This window comes from Anopheles coluzzii, assembly GCF_943734685.1.
Source record: "Anopheles coluzzii chromosome X unlocalized genomic scaffold, AcolN3 X_unloc_1, whole genome shotgun sequence".
Classification (NCBI taxonomy): Eukaryota; Metazoa; Arthropoda; class Insecta; order Diptera; family Culicidae; genus Anopheles; species Anopheles coluzzii.
The window spans coordinates 1,610,875-1,632,975 of NW_026054419.1; positions in this window are offsets into that span (position 1 = coordinate 1,610,875).

The following is a 22,101-nucleotide window of genomic DNA, read 5'->3' on the forward strand; positions in this document are numbered from 1 at the left end:
TAAATACATGCTCAAATCGACAGGTTTTCCCGAGTACAATGCATTCAGAGGCCATTTACTACACTGAAAGTGACTTTGATCGTTCAATCAATGTACAGATCTTGTAGACCATTTCAATACCTTTCCAAAACTGTCTTAATCATCACGCTAGGACACATGGCTACGAGGTTATGGCCATTTGAAGGAACATCCAACTACATCACTTGAGCTATTTCACCCGTCGCTATGGCCATGGTTGAAATTTTGACGAAAATGCAAGGTCATCCATTATCGTTTTTATGTCACTGGGCCTTCATGAATAAGCAAACCAAAGCCCTGGGACACAATAACAAGGATCTTGGCGATGAAAAAGTTTCATAATACCCTTTAAACACATGCTCAAATTGACAGGTTTTCCCGAGTACAATGCATTCAGATGCGATTTACTAGACTAAAAATGAATTTGATCTTTTAACCTTTGTACAGATCTTGTAGAACACTTCAATACCTTTCCAAAACTGTCTTAATCATCATGCTAGGACACATGGCTACGAAGTTATGGCCATTTGAAGGAACATCCAACTACATCACTTGAGCTATTTCACCCGTCCCTATGGCCATGGTTGAAATTTTGACGAAAATGCAAGGTCATCCATTATCGTTTTTATGTCATTGGGCCTTCATGAATAAGCAAACCAAAGCCCTGGGACACAATAACAAGGATCTTGGCGATGAAAAAGTTTCATAATACCCTTTAAACACATGCTCAAATTGACAGGTTTTCCCGAGTACAATGCATTCAGATGCGATTTACTAGACTAAAAATGAATTTGATCTTTTAACCTTTGTACAGATCTTGTAGAACACTTCAATACCTTTCCAAAACTGTCTTAATCATCACGCAAGGACACATGGCTACGAAGTTATGGCCATTTGAAGGAACATCCAACTACATCACTTGAGCTATTTCACCCGTCCCTATGGCCATGGTTGAAATTTTGACGAAAATGCAAGGTCATCCATTATCGTTTTTATGTCACTGGGCCTTCATGAATAAGCAAACCAAAGCCCTGGGACACAATAACAAGGATCTTGGCGATGAAAAAGTTTCATAATACCCTTTAAACACATGCTCAAATTGACAGGTTTTCCCGAGTACAATGCATTCAGAGGCCATTTACTAGACTAAAAGTGAATTTGATCTTTTAACCGATGTACAGATCTTGTAGACCACTTCAATACCTTTCCAAAACTGTCTTAATCATCATGCTAGGACACATGGCTACGAAGTTATGGCCATTTGAAGGAACATCCAACTACATCACTTGAGCTATTTCACCCGTCCCTATGGCCATGGTTGGAATTTTGACGAAAATGCAAGGTCATCCATTATCGTTTTTATGTCATTGGGCCTTCATGAATAAGCAAACCAAAGCCCTGGGACACAATAACAAGGATCTTGGCGATGAAAAAGTTTCATAATACCCTTTAAACACATGCTCAAATTGACAGGTTTTCCCGAGTACAATGCATTCAGAGGCCATTTACTAGACTAAAAGTGAATTTGATCTTGAAACCTATGTACAGATCTTGTAGACCACTTCAATACCTTCCCAAAACTGCCTCAATCATCACGCTAGGACACATGGCTACGAAGTTATGGCCATTTGAAGGAACATCCAACTACATCACTTGAGCTTTTTCACCCGTCCCTATGGCCATGGTTGAAATTTTGACGAAAATGCAAGGTCATCCATTATCGTTTTTATGTCATTGGGCCTTCATGAATAAGCAAACCAAAGCCCTGGGACACAATAACAAGGATCTTGGCGATGAAAAAGTTTCATAATACCCTTTAAACACATGCTCAAATTGACAGGTTTTCCCGAGTACAATGCATTCAGAGGCGATTTACTAGACTAAAAATGAATTTGTTCTTTTAACCTTTGTACAGATCTTGTAGAACACTTCAATACCTTTCCAAAACTGTCTTAATCATCATGCTAGGACACATGGCTACGAAGTTATGGCCATTTGAAGGAACATCCAACTACATCACTTGAGCTATTTCACCCGTCCCTATGGCCATGGTTGAAATTTTGACGAAAATGCAAGGTCATCCATTATCGTTTTTATGTCATTGCGCCTTCATGAATAAGCAAACCAAAGCCCTGGGACACAATAACAAGGATCTTGGCGATGAAAAAGTTTCATAATACCCTTTAAACACATGCTCAAATTGACAGGTTTTCCCGAGTACAATGCATTCAGAGGCCATTTACTAGACTAAAAGTGAATTTGATCTTTGAACCTATGTACAGATCTTGTAAACCACTTCAATACCTTTCCAAAACTGTCTTAATCATCACGCTAGGACACATGGCTACGAAGTTATGGCCATTTGAAGGAACATCCAACTACATCACTTGAGCTATTTCACCCGTCCCTATGGCCATGGTTGAAATTTTGACGAAAATGCAAGGTCATCCATTATCGTTTTTATGTCATTGGGCCTTCATGAATAAGCAAACCAAAGCCCTGGGACACAATAACAAGGATCTTGGCGATGAAAAAGTTTCATAATACCCTTTAAACACATGCTCAAATTGACAGGTTTTCCCGAGTACAATGCATTCAGAGGCGATTTACTAGACTAAAAATGAATTTGTTCTTTTAACCTTTGTACAGATCTTGTAGAACACTTCAATACCTTTCCAAAACTGTCTTAATCATCACGCAAGGACACATGGCTACGAAGTTATGGCCATTTGAAGGAACATCCAACTACATCACTTGAGCTTTTTCACCCGTCCCTATGGCCATGGTTGAAATTTTGACGAAAATGCAAGGTCATCCATTATCGTTTTTATGTCATTGCGCCTTCATGAATAAGCAAATCAAAGCCCTGGGACACAATAACAAGGATCTTGGCGATGAAAAAGTTTCATAATGGGTCACTTTACCCTTTAAATACATGCTCAAATCGACAGGTTTTCCCGAGTACAATGCATTCAGAGGCCATTTACTACACTGAAAGTGACTTTGATCGTTCAATCAATGTACAGATCTTGTAGACCACTTCAATACCTTTCCAAAACTGTCTTAATCATCACGCTAGGACACATGGCTACGAAGTTATGGCCATTTGAAGGAACATCCAACTACATCACTTGAGCTATTTCACCCGTCCCTATGGCCATGGTTGAAATTTTGACGAAAATGCAAGGTCATCCATTATCGTTTTTATGTCATTGCGCCTTCATGAATAAGCAAACCAAAGCCCTGGGACACAATAACAAGGATCTTGGCGATGAAAAAGTTTCATAATACCCTTTAAACACATGCTCAAATTGACAGGTTTTCCCGAGTACAATGCATTCAGGGGCGATATACTAGACTAAAAATGAATTTGATCTTTTAACCTTTGTACAGATCTTGTAGACCACTTCAATACCTTTCCAAAACTGTCTTAATCATCACGCAAGGACACATGGCTACGAAGTTATGGCCATTTGAAGGAACATCCAACTACATCACTTGAGCTTTTTCACCCGTCCCCATGGCCATGGTTGAAATTTTGACGAAAATGCAAGGTCATCCATTATCGTTTTTATGTCATTGGGCCTTCATGAATAAGCAAATCAAAGCCCTGGGACACAATAACAAGGATCTTGGCGATGAAAAAGTTTCATAATGGGTCACTTTACCCTTTAAATACATGCTCAAATCGACAGGTTTTCCCGAGTACAATGCATTCAGAGGCCATTTACTACACTGAAAGTGACTTTGATCGTTCAATCAATGTACAGATCTTGTAGACCATTTCAATACCTTTCCAAAACTGTCTTAATCATCACGCTAGGACACATGGCTACGAGGTTATGGCCATTTGAAGGAACATCCAACTACATCACTTGAGCTATTTCACCCGTCCCTATGGCCATGGTTGAAATTTTGACGAAAATGCAAGGTCATCCATTATCGTTTTTATGTCACTGGGCCTTCATGAATAAGCAAACCAAAGCCCTGGGACACAATAACAAGGATCTTGGCGATGAAAAAGTTTCATAATACCCTTTAAACACATGCTCAAATTGACAGGTTTTCCCGAGTACAATGCATTCAGAGGCCATTTACTAGACTAAAAGTGAATTTGATCTTTTAACCGATGTACAGATCTTGTAGACCACTTCAATACCTTTCCAAAACTGTCTTAATCATCATGCTAGGACACATGGCTACGAAGTTATGGCCATTTGAAGGAACATCCAACTACATCACTTGAGCTATTTCACCCGTCCCTATGGCCATGGTTGGAATTTTGACGAAAATGCAAGGTCATCCATTATCGTTTTTATGTCATTGGGCCTTCATGAATAAGCAAACCAAAGCCCTGGGACACAATAACAAGGATCTTGGCGATGAAAAAGTTTCATAATACCCTTTAAACACATGCTCAAATTGACAGGTTTTCCCGAGTACAATGCATTCAGAGGCCATTTACTAGACTAAAAGTGAATTTGATCTTGAAACCTATGTACAGATCTTGTAGACCACTTCAATACCTTCCCAAAACTGCCTCAATCATCACGCTAGGACACATGGCTACGAAGTTATGGCCATTTGAAGGAACATCCAACTACATCACTTGAGCTTTTTCACCCGTCCCTATGGCCATGGTTGAAATTTTGACGAAAATGCAAGGTCATCCATTATCGTTTTTATGTCATTGGGCCTTCATGAATAAGCAAACCAAAGCCCTGGGACACAATAACAAGGATCTTGGCGATGAAAAAGTTTCATAATACCCTTTAAACACATGCTCAAATTGACAGGTTTTCCCGAGTACAATGCATTCAGAGGCGATTTACTAGACTAAAAATGAATTTGTTCTTTTAACCTTTGTACAGATCTTGTAGAACACTTCAATACCTTTCCAAAACTGTCTTAATCATCATGCTAGGACACATGGCTACGAAGTTATGGCCATTTGAAGGAACATCCAACTACATCACTTGAGCTATTTCACCCGTCCCTATGGCCATGGTTGAAATTTTGACGAAAATGCAAGGTCATCCATTATCGTTTTTATGTCATTGCGCCTTCATGAATAAGCAAACCAAAGCCCTGGGACACAATAACAAGGATCTTGGCGATGAAAAAGTTTCATAATACCCTTTAAACACATGCTCAAATTGACAGGTTTTCCCGAGTACAATGCATTCAGAGGCCATTTACTAGACTAAAAGTGAATTTGATCTTTGAACCTATGTACAGATCTTGTAAACCACTTCAATACCTTTCCAAAACTGTCTTAATCATCACGCTAGGACACATGGCTACGAAGTTATGGCCATTTGAAGGAACATCCAACTACATCACTTGAGCTATTTCACCCGTCCCTATGGCCATGGTTGAAATTTTGACGAAAATGCAAGGTCATCCATTATCGTTTTTATGTCATTGGGCCTTCATGAATAAGCAAACCAAAGCCCTGGGACACAATAACAAGGATCTTGGCGATGAAAAAGTTTCATAATACCCTTTAAACACATGCTCAAATTGACAGGTTTTCCCGAGTACAATGCATTCAGAGGCGATTTACTAGACTAAAAATGAATTTGTTCTTTTAACCTTTGTACAGATCTTGTAGAACACTTCAATACCTTTCCAAAACTGTCTTAATCATCACGCAAGGACACATGGCTACGAAGTTATGGCCATTTGAAGGAACATCCAACTACATCACTTGAGCTTTTTCACCCGTCCCTATGGCCATGGTTGAAATTTTGACGAAAATGCAAGGTCATCCATTATCGTTTTTATGTCATTGCGCCTTCATGAATAAGCAAATCAAAGCCCTGGGACACAATAACAAGGATCTTGGCGATGAAAAAGTTTCATAATGGGTCACTTTACCCTTTAAATACATGCTCAAATCGACAGGTTTTCCCGAGTACAATGCATTCAGAGGCCATTTACTACACTGAAAGTGACTTTGATCGTTCAATCAATGTACAGATCTTGTAGACCACTTCAATACCTTTCCAAAACTGTCTTAATCATCACGCTAGGACACATGGCTACGAAGTTATGGCCATTTGAAGGAACATCCAACTACATCACTTGAGCTATTTCACCCGTCCCTTTGGCCATGGTTGAAATTTTGACGAAAATGCAAGGTCATCCATTATCGTTTTAATGTCATTGGGGCTTCATGAATAAGCAAACCAAAGCCCTGGGACACAATAACAAGGATCTTGGCGATGAAAAAGTTTCATAATGAGTCACTTTACCCTTTAAATACATGCGCAAATCGACAGGTTTTCCCGAGTACAATGCATTCAGAGGCCATTTACTACACTGAAAAAGACTTTGATCTTTCAATCAATGTACAGATCTTGTAGAACACTTCAATACCTTTCCAAAACTGTCTTAATCATCATGCTAGGACACATGGCTACGAAGTTATGGCCATTTGAAGGAACATCCAACTACATCACTTGAGCTATTTCACCCGTCCCTATGGCCATGGTTGAAATTTTGACGAAAATGCAAGGTCATCCATTATCGTTTTTATGTCACTGGGCCTTCATGAATAAGCAAACCAAAGCCCTGGGACACAATAACAAGGATCTTGGCGATGAAAAAGTTTCATAATACCCTTTAAACACATGCTCAAATTGACAGGTTATCCCGAGTACAATGCATTCAGAGGCGATTTACTAGACTAAAAATGAATTTGATCTTTTAACCTTTGTACAGATCTTGTAGAACACTTCAATACCTTTCCAAAACTGTCTTAATCATCACGCAGGGACTCATGGCTACGAAGTTATGGCCATTTGAAGGAACATCCAACTACATCACTTGAGCTATTTCACCCGTCCCTATGGCCATGGTTGAAATTTTGACGAAAATGCAAGGTCATCCATTATCGTTTTTATGTCATTGAGCCTTCATGAATAAGCAAACCAAAGCCCTGGGACACAATAACAAGGATCTTGGCGATGAAAAAGTTTCATAATACCCTTTAAACACATGCTCAAATTGACAGGTTTTCCCGAGTACAATGCATTCAGAGGCGATTTACTAGAGTAAAAATGAATTTGATCTTTAAACCTTTGTACAGATCTTGTAGAACACTTCAATACCTTTCCAAAACTGTCTTAATCATCATGCTAGGACATATGGCTACGAAGTTATGGCCATTTGAAGGAACATCCAACTACATCACTTGAGCTTTCTAACCCGTCCCTATGGCCATGGTTGAAATTTTGACGAAAATGCAAGGTCATCCATTATCGTTTTTATGTCATTGCACCTTCATGAATAAGCAAACCAAAGCCCTGGGACACAATAACAAGGATCTTGGCGATGAAAAAGTTTCATAATACCCTTTAAACACATGCTCAAATTGACAGGTTTTCCCGAGTACAATGCATTCAGAGGCGATTTACTAGACTAAAAATGAATTTGTTCTTTTAACCTTTGTACAGATCTTGTAGAACACTTCAATACCTTTCCAAAACTGTCTTAATCATCACGCAAGGACCCATGGCTACGAAGTTATGGCCATTTGAAGGAACATCCAACTACATCACTTGAGCTTTTTCACCCGTCCCTATGGCCATGGTTGAAATTTTGACGAAAATGCAAGGTCATCCATTATCGTTTTTATGTCATTGCGCCTTCATGAATAAGCAAACCAAAGCCCTGGGACACAATAACAAGGATCTTGGCGATGAAAAAGTTTCATAATACCCTTTAAACACATGCTCAAATTGACAGGTTTTCCCGAGTACAATGCATTCAGAGGCGATTTACTAGAGTAAAAATGAATTTGATCTTTAAACCTTTGTACAGATCTTGTAGAACACTTCAATACCTTTCCAAAACTGTCTTAATCATCATGCTAGGACACATGGCTACGAAGTTATGGCCATTTGAAGGAACATCCAACTACATCACTTGAGCTTTCTAACCCGTCCCTATGGCCATGGTTGAAATTTTGACGAAAATGCAAGGTCATCCATTGTCGTTTTTATGTCATTGCACCTTCATGAATAAGCAAACCAAAGCCCTGGGACACAATAACAAGGATCTTGGCGATGAAAAAGTTTCATAATACCCTTTAAACACATGCTCAAATTGACAGGTTTTCCCGAGTACAATGCATTCAGAGGCGATTTACTAGACTAAAAATGAATTTGTTCTTTTAACCTTTGTACAGATCTTGTAGAACACTTCAATACCTTTCCAAAACTGTCTTAATCATCACGCAAGGACACATGGCTACGAAGTTATGGCCATTTGAAGGAACATCCAACTACATCACTTGAGCTTTTTCACCCGTCCCTATGGCCATGGTTGAAATTTTGACGAAAATGCAAGGTCATCCATTATCGTTTTTATGTCATTGGGCCTTCATGAATAAGCAAACCAAAGCCCTGGGACACAATAACAAGGATCTTGGCGATGAAAAAGTTTCATAATACCCTTTAAACACATGCTCAAATTTACAGGTTTTCCCGAGTACAATGCATTCAGAGGCGATTTACTAGACTAGAAATGAATTTGATCTTTTAAGCTTTGTACAGATCTTGTAGAACACTTCAATACCTTTCCAAAACTGTCTTAATCATCATGCTAGGACACATGGCTACGAAGTTATGGCCATTTGAAGGAACATCCAACTACATCACTTGAGCTATTTCACCCGTCCCTATGGCCATGGTTGAAATTTTGACGAAAATGCAAGGTCATCCATTATCGTTTTTATGTCATTGGGCCTTCATGAATAAGCAAACCAAAGCCCTGGGACACAATAACAAGGATCTTGGCGATGAAAAAGTTTCATAATACCCTTTAAACACATGCTCAAATTGACAGGTTTTCCCGAGTATAATGCATTCAGAGGCGATTTACTAGACTAAAAATGAATTTGATCTTTTAACCTGTGTACAGATCTTGTAGAACACCTCAATACCTTTCCAAAACTGTCTTAATCATCATGCTAGGACACATGGCTACGAAGTTATGGCCATTTGAAGGAACATCCAACTACATCACTTGAGCTATTTCACCCGTCCCTATGGCCATGGTTGAAATTTTGACGAAAATGCAAGGTCATCCATTATCGTTTTTATGTCATTGGGCCTTCATGAATGAGCAAACCAAAGCCCTGGGACACAATAACAAGGATCTTGGCGATGAAAAAGTTTCATAATACCCTTTAAACACATGCTCAAATTGACAGGTTTTCCCGAGTACAATGCATTCAGAGGCGATTTACTAGACTAAAAATTAATTTGATCTTTTAACCTTTGTACAGATCTTGTAGAACACTTCAATACCTTTCCAAAACTGTCTTAATCATCACGCTAGGACACATGGCTACGAAGTTATGGCCATTTGAAGGAACATCCAACTACATCACTTGAGCTTTTTCACCCGTCCCTATGGCCATGGTTGAAATTTTGACGAAAATGCAAGGTCATCCATTATCGTTTTTATGTCATTGGGCCTTCATGAATAAGCAAATCAAAGCCCTGGGACACAATAACAAGGATCTTGGCGATGAAAAAGTTTCATAATACCCTTTAAACACATGCTCAAATTGACAGGTTTTCCCGAGTACAATGCATTCAGATGCGATTTACTAGACTAAAAATGAATTTGATCTTTTAACCTTTGTACAGATCTTGTAGAACACTTCAATACCTTTCCAAAACTGTCTTAATCATCACGCAAGGACACATGGCTACGAAGTTATGGCCATTTGAAGGAACATCCAACTACATCACTTGAGCTTTTTCACCCGTCCCTATGGCCATGGTTGAAATTTTGACGAAAATGCAAGGTCATCCATTATCGTTTTTATGTCACTGGGCCTTCATGAATAAGCAAATCAAAGCCCTGGGACACAATAACAAGGATCTTGGCGATGAAAAAGTTTCATAATGGGTCACTTTACCCTTTAAATACATGCTCAAATCGACAGGTTTTCCCGAGTACAATGCATTCAGAGGCCATTTACTACACTGGAAGTGACTTTGATCTTCCAATAAATGTACAGATCTTGTAGACCACTTCAATACCTTTCCAAAACTGTCTTAATCATCACGCTAGGACACATGGCTACGAGGTTATGGCCATTTGAAGGAACATCCAACTACATCACTTGAGCTATTTCACCCGTCCTTTGGCCATGGTTGAAATTTTGACGAAAATGCAAGGTCATCCATTATCGTTTTAATGTCATTGGGCCTTCATGAATAAGCAAATCAAAGCCCTGGGACACAATAACAAGGATCTTGGCGATGAAAAAGTTTCATAATGGGTCACTTTACCCTTTAAATACATGCGCAAATCGACAGGTTGTCCCGAGTACAATGCATTCAGAGGCCATTTACTACACTGAAAGTGACTTTGATCGTTCAATCAATGTACAGATCTTGTAGACCACTTCAATACCTTTCCAAAACTGTCTTAATCATCACGCTAGGACACATGGCTACGAGGTTATGGCCATTTGAAGGAACATCCAACTACATCACTTGAGCTATTTCACCCGTCCCTATGGCCATGGTTGAAATTTTGACGAAAATGCAAGGTCATCCATTATCGTTTTTATGTCATTGGGCCTTCATGAATAAGCAAATCAAAGCCCTGGGACACAATAACAAGGATCTTGGCGATGAAAAAGTTTCATAATACCCTTTAAACACATGCTCAAATTGACAGGTTTTCCCGAGTACAATGCATTCAGGGGCGATATACTAGACTTAAAATGAATTTGATCTTTTAACCTTTGTACAGATCTTGTAGACCACTTCAATACCTTTCCAAAACTGTCTTAATCATCACGCAAGGACACATGGCTACGAAGTTATGGCCATTTGAAGGAACATCCAACTACATCACTTGAGCTTTTTCACCCGTCCCCATGGCCATGGTTGAAATTTTGACGAAAATGCAAGGTCATCCATTATCGTTTTTATGTCATTGGGCCTTCATGAATAAGCAAATCAAAGCCCTGGGACACAATAACAAGGATCTTGGCGATGAAAAAGTTTCATAATGGGTCACTTTACCCTTTAAATACATGCTCAAATCGACAGGTTTTCCCGAGTACAATGCATTCAGAGGCCATTTACTACACTGAAAGTGACTTTGATCGTTCAATCAATGTACAGATCTTGTAGACCACTTCAATACCTTTCCAAAACTGTCTTAATCATCACGCTAGGACACATGGCTACGAGGTTATGGCCATTTGAAGGAACATCCAACTACATCACTTGAGCTTTCTAACCCGTCCCTATGGCCATGGTTGAAATTTTGACGAAAATGCAAGGTCATCCATTATCGTTTTTATGTCATTGCGCCTTCATGAATAAGCAAACCAAAGCCCTGGGACACAATAACAAGGATCTTGGCGATGAAAAAGTTTCATAATACCCTTTAAACACATGCTCAAATTGACAGGATTTCCCGAGTACAATGCATTCAGAGGCGATTTACTAGACTTAAAGTGAATTTGATCTTTAAACCTATGTACAGATCTTGTAGACCACTTCAATACCTTTCCAAAACTGTCTTAATCATCATGCTAGGACACATGGCTACGAAGTTATGGCCATTTGAAGGAACATCCAACTACATCACTTGAGCTATTTCACCCGTCCCTATGGCCATGGTTGAAATTTTGACGAAAATGCAAGGTCATCCATTATCGTTTTTATGTCATTGCGCCTTCATGAATAAGCAAACCAAAGCCCTGGGACACAATAACAAGGATCTTGGCGATGAAAAAGTTTCATAATACCCTTTAAACACATGCTCAAATTGACAGGTTTTCCCGAGTACAATGCATTCAGAGGCGATCTACTAGACTAAAAATGAATTTGATCTTTTAACCTTTGTACAGATCTTGTAGAACACTTCAATACCTTTCCAAAACTGTCTTAATCATCACGCAAGGACACATGGCTACGAAGTTATGGCCATTTGAAGGAACATCCAACTACATCACTTGAGCTTTTTCACCCGTCCCTATGGCCATGGTTGAAATTTTGACGAAAATGCAAGGTCATCCATTATCGTTTTTATGTCATTGGGCCTTCATGAATAAGCAAACCAAAGCCCTGGGACACAATAACAAGGATCTTGGCGATGAAAAAGTTTCATAATACCCTTTAAACACATGCTCAAATTGACAGGTTTTCCCGAGTACAATGCATTCAGAGGCGATCTACTAGACTAAAAATGAATTTGATCTTTTAACCTTTGTACAGATCTTGTAGAACACTTCAATACCTTTCCAAAACTGTCTTAATCATCACGCAAGGACACATGGCTACGAAGTTATGGCCATTTGAAGGAACATCCAACTACATCACTTGAGCTTTTTCACCCGTCCCTATGGCCATGGTTGAAATTTTGACGAAAATGCAAGGTCATCCATTATCGTTTTTATGTCATTGGGCCTTCATGAATAAGCAAACCAAAGCCCTGGGACACAATAACAAGGATCTTGGCGATGAAAAAGTTTCATAATACCCTTTAAACACATGCTCAAATTGACAGGTTTTCCCGAGTACAATGCATTCAGGGGCGATATACTAGACTAAAAATGAATTTGATCTTTTAACCTTTGTACAGATCTTGTAGACCACTTCAATACCTTTCCAAAACTGTCTTAATCATCACGCAAGGACACATGGCTACGAAGTTATGGCCATTTGAAGGAACATCCAACTACATCACTTGAGCTTTTTCACCCGTCCCTATGGCCATGGTTGAAATTTTGACGAAAATGCAAGGTCATCCATTATCGTTTTTATGTCATTGGGCCTTCATGAATAAGCAAATCAAAGCCCTGGGACACAATAACAAGGATCTTGGCGATGAAAAAGTTTCATAATGGGTCACTTTACCCTTTAAATACATGCTCAAATCGACAGGTTTTCCCGAGTACAATGCATTCAGAGGCCATTTACTACACTGAAAGTGACTTTGATCTTCCAATCAATGTACAGATCTTGTAGACCACTTCAATACCTTTCCAAAACTGTCTTAATCATCACGCTAGGACACATGGCTACGAGGTTATGGCCATTTGAAGGAACATCCAACTACATCACTTGAGCTATTTCACCCGTCCTTTGGCCATGGTTGAAATTTTGACGAAAATGCAAGGTCATCCATTATCGTTTTAATGTCATTGGGCCTTCATGAATAAGCAAATCAAAGCCCTGGGACACAATAACAAGGATCTTGGCGATGAAAAAGTTTCATAATGGGTCACTTTACCCTTTAAATACATGCGCAAATCGACAGGTTGTCCCGAGTACAATGCATTCAGAGGCCATTTACTACACTGAAAGTGACTTTGATCTTTCAATCAATGTACAGATCTTGTAGACCACTTCAATACCTTTCCAAAACTGTCTTAATCATCACGCTAGGACACATGGCTACGAGGTTATGGCCATTTGAAGGAACATCCAACTACATCACTTGAGCTATTTCACCCGTCCCTATGGCCATGGTTGAAATTTTGACGAAAATGCAAGGTCATCCATTATCGTTTTTATGTCATTTGGCCTTCATGAATAAGCAAATCAAAGCCCTGGGACACAATAACAAGGATCTTGGCGATGAAAAAGTTTCATAATACCCTTTAAACACATGCTCAAATTGACAGGTTTTCCCGAGTACAATGCATTCAGGGGCGATATACTAGACTAAAAATGAATTTGATCTTTTAACCTTTGTACAGATCTTGTAGACCACTTCAATACCTTTCCAAAACTGTCTTAATCATCACGCAAGGACACATGGCTACGAAGTTATGGCCATTTGAAGGAACATCCAACTACATCACTTGAGCTTTTTCACCCGTCCCTATGGCCATGGTTGAAATTTTGACGAAAATGCAAGGTCATCCATTATCGTTTTTATGTCATTGGGCCTTCATGAATAAGCAAATCAAAGCCCTGGGACACAATAACAAGGATCTTGGCGATGAAAAAGTTTCATAATGGGTCACTTTACCCTTTAAATACATGCTCAAATCGACAGGTTTTCCCGAGTACAATGCATTCAGAGGCCATTTACTACACTGAAAAAGACTTTGATCGTTCAATCAATGTACAGATCTTGTAGACCACTTCAATACCTTTCCAAAACTGTCTTAATCATCACGCTAGGACACATGGCTACGAGGTTATGGCCATTTGAAGGAACATCCAACTACATCACTTGAGCTTTCTAACCCGTCCCTATGGCCATGGTTGAAATTTTGACGAAAATGCAAGGTCATCCATTATCGTTTTTATGTCATTGCGCCTTCATGAATAAGCAAACCAAAGCCCTGGGACACAATAACAAGGATCTTGGCGATGAAAAAGTTTCATAATACCCTTTAAACACATGCTCAAATTGACAGGTTTTCCCGAGTACAATGCATTCAGATGCGATTTACTAGACTAAAAATGAATTTGATCTTTTAACCTTTGTACAGATCTTGTAGAACACTTCAATACCTTTCCAAAACTGTCTTAATCATCATGCTAGGACACATGGCTACGAAGTTATGGCCATTTGAAGGAACATCCAACTACATCACTTGAGCTATTTCACCCGTCCCTATGGCCATGGTTGAAATTTTGACGAAAATGCAAGGTCATCCATTATCGTTTTTATGTCACTGGGCCTTCATAAATAAGCAAACCAAAGCCCTGGGACACAATAACAAGGATCTTGGCGATGAAAAAGTTTCATAATACCCTTTAAACACATGCTCAAATTGACAGGTTTTCCCGAGTACAATGCATTCAGAGGCGATCTACTAGACTAAAAATGAATTTGATCTTTTAACCTTTGTACAGATCTTGTAGAACACTTCAAAACCTTTCCAAAACTGTCTTAATCATCACGCAAGGACACATGGCTACGAAGTTATGGCCATTTGAAGGAACATCCAACTACATCACTTGAGCTTTTTCACCCGTCCCTATGGCCATGGTTGAAATTTTGACGAAAATGCAAGGTCATCCATTATCGTTTTTATGTCATTGGGCCTTCATGAATAAGCAAATCAAAGCCCTGGGACACAATAACAAGGATCTTGGCGATGAAAAAGTTTCATAATGGGTCACTTTACCCTTTAAATACATGCTCAAATCGACAGGTTTTCCCGAGTACAATGCATTCAGAGGCCATTTACTACACTGAAAGTGACTTTGATCTTCCAATCAATGTACAGATCTTGTAGACCACTTCAATACCTTTCCAAAACTGTCTTAATCATCACGCTAGGACACATGGCTACGAGGTTATGGCCATTTGAAGGAACATCCAACTACATCACTTGAGCTATTTCACCCGTCCTTTGGCCATGGTTGAAATTTTGACGAAAATGCAAGGTCATCCATTATCGTTTTAATGTCATTGGGCCTTCATGAATAAGCAAATCAAAGCCCTGGGACACAATAACAAGGATCTTGGCGATGAAAAAGTTTCATAATGGGTCACTTTACCCTTTAAATACATGCGCAAATCGACAGGTTGTCCCGAGTACAATGCATTCAGAGGCCATTTACTACACTGAAAGTGACTTTGATCTTTCAATCAATGTACAGATCTTGTAGACCACTTCAATACCTTTCCAAAACTGTCTTAATCATCACGCTAGGACACATGGCTACGAGGTTATGGCCATTTGAAGGAACATCCAACTACATCACTTGAGCTATTTCACCCGTCCCTATGGTCATGGTTGAAATTTTGACGAAAATGCAAGGTCATCCATTATCGTTTTTATGTCATTGGGCCTTCATGAATAAGCAAATCAAAGCCCTGGGACACAATAACAAGGATCTTGGCGATGAAAAAGTTTCATAATACCCTTTAAACACATGCTCAAATTGACAGGTTTTCCCGAGTACAATGCATTCAGGGGCGATATACTAGACTAAAAATGAATTTGATCTTTTAACCTTTGTACAGATCTTGTAGACCACTTCAATACCTTTCCAAAACTGTCTTAATCATCACGCAAGGACACATGGCTACGAAGTTATGGCCATTTGAAGGAACATCCAACTACATCACTTGAGCTTTTTCACCCGTCCCCATGGCCATGGTTGAAATTTTGACGAAAATGCAAGGTCATCCATTATCGTTTTTATGTCATTGGGCCTTCATGAATAAGCAAATCAAAGCCCTGGGACACAATAACAAGGATCTTGGCGATGAAAAAGTTTCATAATACCCTTTAAACACATGCTCAAATTGACAGGTTTTCCCGAGTACAATGCATTCAGGGGCGATATACTAGACTAAAAATGAATTTGATCTTTTAACCTTTGTACAGATCTTGTAGACCACTTCAATACCTTTCCAAAACTGTCTTAATCATCACGCAAGGACACATGGCTACGAAGTTATGGCCATTTGAAGGAACATCCAACTACATCACTTGAGCTTTTTCACCCGTCCCCATGGCCATGGTTGAAATTTTGACGAAAATGCAAGGTCATCCATTATCGTTTTTATGTCATTGGGCCTTCATGAATAAGCAAATCAAAGCCCTGGGACACAATAACAAGGATCTTGGCGATGAAAAAGTTTCATAATGGGTCACTTTACCCTTTAAATACATGCTCAAATCGACAGGTTTTCCCGAGTACAATGCATTCAGAGGCCATTTACTACACTGAAAGTGACTTTGATCGTTCAATCAATGTACAGATCTTGTAGACCACTTCAATACCTTTCCAAAACTGTCTTAATCATCACGCTAGGACACATGGCTACGAGGTTATGGCCATTTGAAGGAACATCCAACTACATCACTTGAGCTATTTCACCCGTCGCTATGGCCATGGTTGAAATTTTGACGAAAATATAAGGTCATCCATTATCGTTTTTATGTCATTGAGCCTTCATGAATAAGCAAACCAAAGCCCTGGGACACAATAACAAGGATCTTGGCGATGAAAAAGTTTCATAATACCCTTTAAACACATGCTCAAATTGACAGGTTTTCCCGAGTACAATGCATTCAGAGGCGATCTACTAGACTAAAAATGAATTTGATCTTTTAACCTTTGTACAGATCTTGTAGAACACTTCAATACCTTTCCAAAACTGTCTTAATCATCACGCAAGGACACATGGCTACGAAGTTATGGCCATTTGAAGGAACATCCAACTACATCACTTGAGCTTTTTCACCCGTCCCTATGGCCATGGTTGAAATTTTGACGAAAATGCAAGGTCATCCATTATCGTTTTTATGTCATTGGGCCTTCATGAATAAGCAAATCAAAGCCCTGGGACACAATAACAAGGATCTTGGCGATGAAAAAGTTTCATAATGGGTCACTTTACCCTTTAAATACATGCTCAAATCGACAGGTTTTCCCGAGTACAATGCATTCAGAGGCCATTTACTACACTGAAAGTGACTTTGATCTTCCAATCAATGTACAGATCTTGTAGACCACTTCAATACCTTTCCAAAACTGTCTTAATCATCACGCTAGGACACATGGCTACGAGGTTATGGCCATTTGAAGGAACATCCAACTACATCACTTGAGCTATTTCACCCGTCCTTTGGCCATGGTTGAAATTTTGACGAAAATGCAAGGTCATCCATTATCGTTTTAATGTCATTGGGCCTTCATGAATAAGCAAATCAAAGCCCTGGGACACAATAACAAGGATCTTGGCGATAAAAAAGTTTCATAATACCCTTTAAACACATGCTCAAATTGACAGGTTTTCCCGAGTACAATGCATTCAGATGCGATTTACTAGACTTAAAATGAATTTGATCTTTTAACCTTTGTACAGATCTTGTAGAACACTTCAATACCTTTCCAAAACTGTCTTAATCATCATGCTAGGACACATGGCTACGAAGTTATGGCCATTTGAAGGAACATCCAACTACATCACTTGAGCTATTTCACCCGTCCCTATGGCCATGGTTGAAATTTTGACGAAAATGCAAGGTCATCCATTATCGTTTTTATGTCACTGGGCCTTCATAAATAAGCAAACCAAAGCCCTGGGACACAATAACAAGGATCTTGGCGATGAAAAAGTTTCATAATACCCTTTAAACACATGCTCAAATTGACAGGTTTTCCCGAGTACAATGCATTCAGGGGCGATATACTAGACTAAAAATGAATTTGATCTTTTAACCTTTGTACAGATCTTGTAGACCACTTCAATACCTTTCCAAAACTGTCTTAATCATCACGCAAGGACACATGGCTACGAAGTTATGGCCATTTGAAGGAACATCCAACTACATCACTTGAGCTTTTTCACCCGTCCCCATGGCCATGGTTGAAATTTTGACGAAAATGCAAGGTCATCCATTATCGTTTTTATGTCATTGGGCCTTCATGAATAAGCAAATCAAAGCCCTGGGACACAATAACAAGGATCTTGGCGATGAAAAAGTTTCATAATACCCTTTAAACACATGCTGACAGGTTTTCCCGAGTACAATGCATTCAGATGCGATTTACTAGACTAAAAATGAATTTGATCTTTTAACCTTTGTACAGATCTTGTAGAACACTTCAATACCTTTCCAAAACTGTCTTAATCATCATGCTAGGACACATGGCTACGAAGTTATGGCCATTTGAAGGAACATCCAACTACATCACTTGAGCTATTTCACCCGTCCCTATGGCCATGGTTGAAATTTTGACGAAAATGCAAGGTCATCCATTATCGTTTTTATGTCATTGGGCCTTCATGAATAAGCAAACCAAAGCCCTGGGACACAATAACAAGGATCTTGGCGATGAAAAAGTTTCATAATACCCTTTAAACACATGCTCAAATTGACAGGTTTTCCCGAGTATAATGCATTCAGAGGCGATTTACTAGACTAAAAATGAATTTGATCTTTTAACCTTTGTACAGATCTTGTAGAACACCTCAATACCTTTCCAAAACTGTCTTAATCATCATGCTAGGACACATGGCTACGAAGTTATGGCCATTTGAAGGAACATCCAACTACATCACTTGAGCTATTTCACCCGTCCCTATGGCCATGGTTGAAATTTTGACGAAAATGCTAGGTCATCCATTATCGTTTTTATGTCACTGGGCCTTCATGAATAAGCAAACCAAAGCCCTGGGACACAATAACAAGGATCTTGGCGATGAAAAAGTTTCATAATACCCTTTAAACACATGCTCAAATTGACAGGTTTTCCCGAGTACAATGCATTCAGAGGCGATTTACTAGACTAAAAATGAATTTGATCTTTTAACCTTTGTACAGATCTTGTAGAACACCTCAATACCTTTCCAAAACTGTCTTAATCATCATGCTAGGACACATGGCTACGAAGTTATGGCCATTTGAAGGAACATCCAACTACATCACTTGAGCTATTTCACCCGTCCCTATGGCCATGGTTGAAATTTTGACGAAAATGCAAGGTCATCCATTATCGTTTTTATGTCATTGGGCCTTCATGAATAAGCAAACCAAAGCCCTGGGACACAATAACAAGGATCTTGGCGATGAAAAAGTTTCATAATACCCTTTAAACACATGCTCAAATTGACAGGTTTTCCCGAGTATAATGCATTCAGAGGCGATTTACTAGACTAAAAATGAATTTGATCTTTTAACCTTTGTACAGATCTTGTAGAACACCTCAATACCTTTCCAAAACTGTCTTAATCATCATGCTAGGACACATGGCTACGAAGTTATGGCCATTTGAAGGAACATCCAACTACATCACTTGAGCTATTTCACCCGTCCCTATGGCCATGGTTGAAATTTTGACGAAAATGCAAGGTCATCCATTATCGTTTTTATGTCACTGGGCCTTCATGAATAAGCAAACCAAAGCCCTGGGACACAATAACAAGGATCTTGGCGATGAAAAAGTTTCATAATACCCTTTAAACACATGCTCAAATTGACAGGTTTTCCCGAGTACAATGCATTCAGAGGCGATTTACTAGACTAAAAATGAATTTGATCTTTTAACCTTTGTACAGATCTTGTAGAACACCTCAATACCTTTCCAAAACTGTCTTAATCATCATGCTAGGACACATGGCTACGAAGTTATGGCCATTTGAAGGAACATCCAACTACATCACTTGAGCTATTTCACCCGTCCCTATGGCCATGGTTGAAATTTTGACGAAAATGCAAGGTCATCCATTATCGTTTTTATGTCATTGAGCCTTCATGAATAAGCAAACCAAAGCCCTGGGACACAATAACAAGGATCTTGGCGATGAAAAAGTTTCATAATGAGTCACTTTACCCTTTAAATACATGCGCAAATCGACAGGTTTTCCCGAGTACAATGCATTCAGAGGCCATTTACTACACTGAAAGTGACTTTGATCTTTCAATCAATGTACAGATCTTGTAGAACACCTCAATACCTTTCCAAAACTGTCTTAATCATCACGCAAGGACACATGGCTACGAAGTTATGGCCATTTGAAGGAACATCCAACTACATCACTTGAGCTATTTCACCCGTCCCTATGGCCATGGTTGAAATTTTGACGAAAATGCAAGGTCATCCATTATCGTTTTTATGTCATTGGGCCTTCATGAATAAGCAAACCAAAGCCCTGGGACACAATAACAAGGATCTTGGCGATGAAAAAGTTTCATAATACCCTTTAAACACATGCTCAAATTGACAGGTTTTCCCGAGTACAATGCATTCACAGGCGATTTACTAGACTAAAAATGAATTTGATCTTTTAACCTTTGTAGAGATCTTGTAGAACACTTCAATACCTTTCCAAAACTGTCTTAATCATCACGCAAGGACACATGGCTACGAAGTTATGGCCATTTGAAGGAACATCCAACTACATCACTTGAGCTATTTCACCCGTCCCTATGGTCATGGTTGAAATTTTGACGAAAATGCAAGGTCATCCATTATCGTTTTTATGTCACTGGGCCTTCATGAATAAGCAAACCAAAGCCCTGGGACACAATAACAAGGATCTTGGCGATGAAAAAGTTTCATAATACCCTTTAAACACATGCTCAAATTGACAGGTTTTCCCGAGTACAATGCATTCAGAGGCGATTTACTAGACTAAAAATGAATTTGATCTTTTAACCTTTGTACAGATCTTGTAGAACACTTCAATACCTTTCCAAAACTGTCTTAATCATCATGCTAGGACACATGGCTACGAAGTTATGGCCATTTGAAGGAACATCCAACTACATCACTTGAGCTATTTCACCCGTCCCTATGGTCATGGTTGAAATTTTGACGAAAATGCAAGGTCATCCATTATCGTTTTTATGTCATTGGGCCTTCATGAATAAGCAAACCAAAGCCCTGGGACACAATAACAAGGATCTTGGCGATGAAAAAGTTTCATAATGGGTCACTTTACCCTTTAAATACATGCTCAAATCGACAGGTTTTCCCGAGTACAATGCATTCAGAGGCCATTTACTACACTGAAAGTGACTTTGATCGTTCAATCAATGTACAGATCTTGTAGACCACTTCAATACCTTTCCAAAACTGTCTTAATCATCACGCTAGGACACATGGCTACGAAGTTATGGCCATTTGAAGGAACATCCAACTACATCACTTGAGCTATTTCACCCGTCCCTATGGCCATGGTTGAAATTTTGACGAAAATGCAAGGTCATCCATTATCGTTTTTATGTCATTGGGCCTTCATGAATAAGCAAACCAAAGCCCTGGGACACAATAACAAGGATCTTGGCGATGAAAAAGTTTCATAATACCCTTTAAACACATGCTCAAATCGACAGGTTTTCCCGAGTACAATGCATTCAGAGGCCATTTACTACATTGGAAATGACTTTGATCGTTCAATCAATGTACAGATCTTGTAGACCACTTCAATACCTTTCCAAAACTGTCTTAATCATCACGCTAGGACGCATGGCTACGAGGTTATGGCCATTTGAAGGAACATCCAACTACATCACTTGAGCTATTTCACCCGTCCCTATGGCCATGGTTGAAATTTTGACGAAAATGCAAGGTCATCCATTATCGTTTTTATGTCACTGGGCCTTCATGA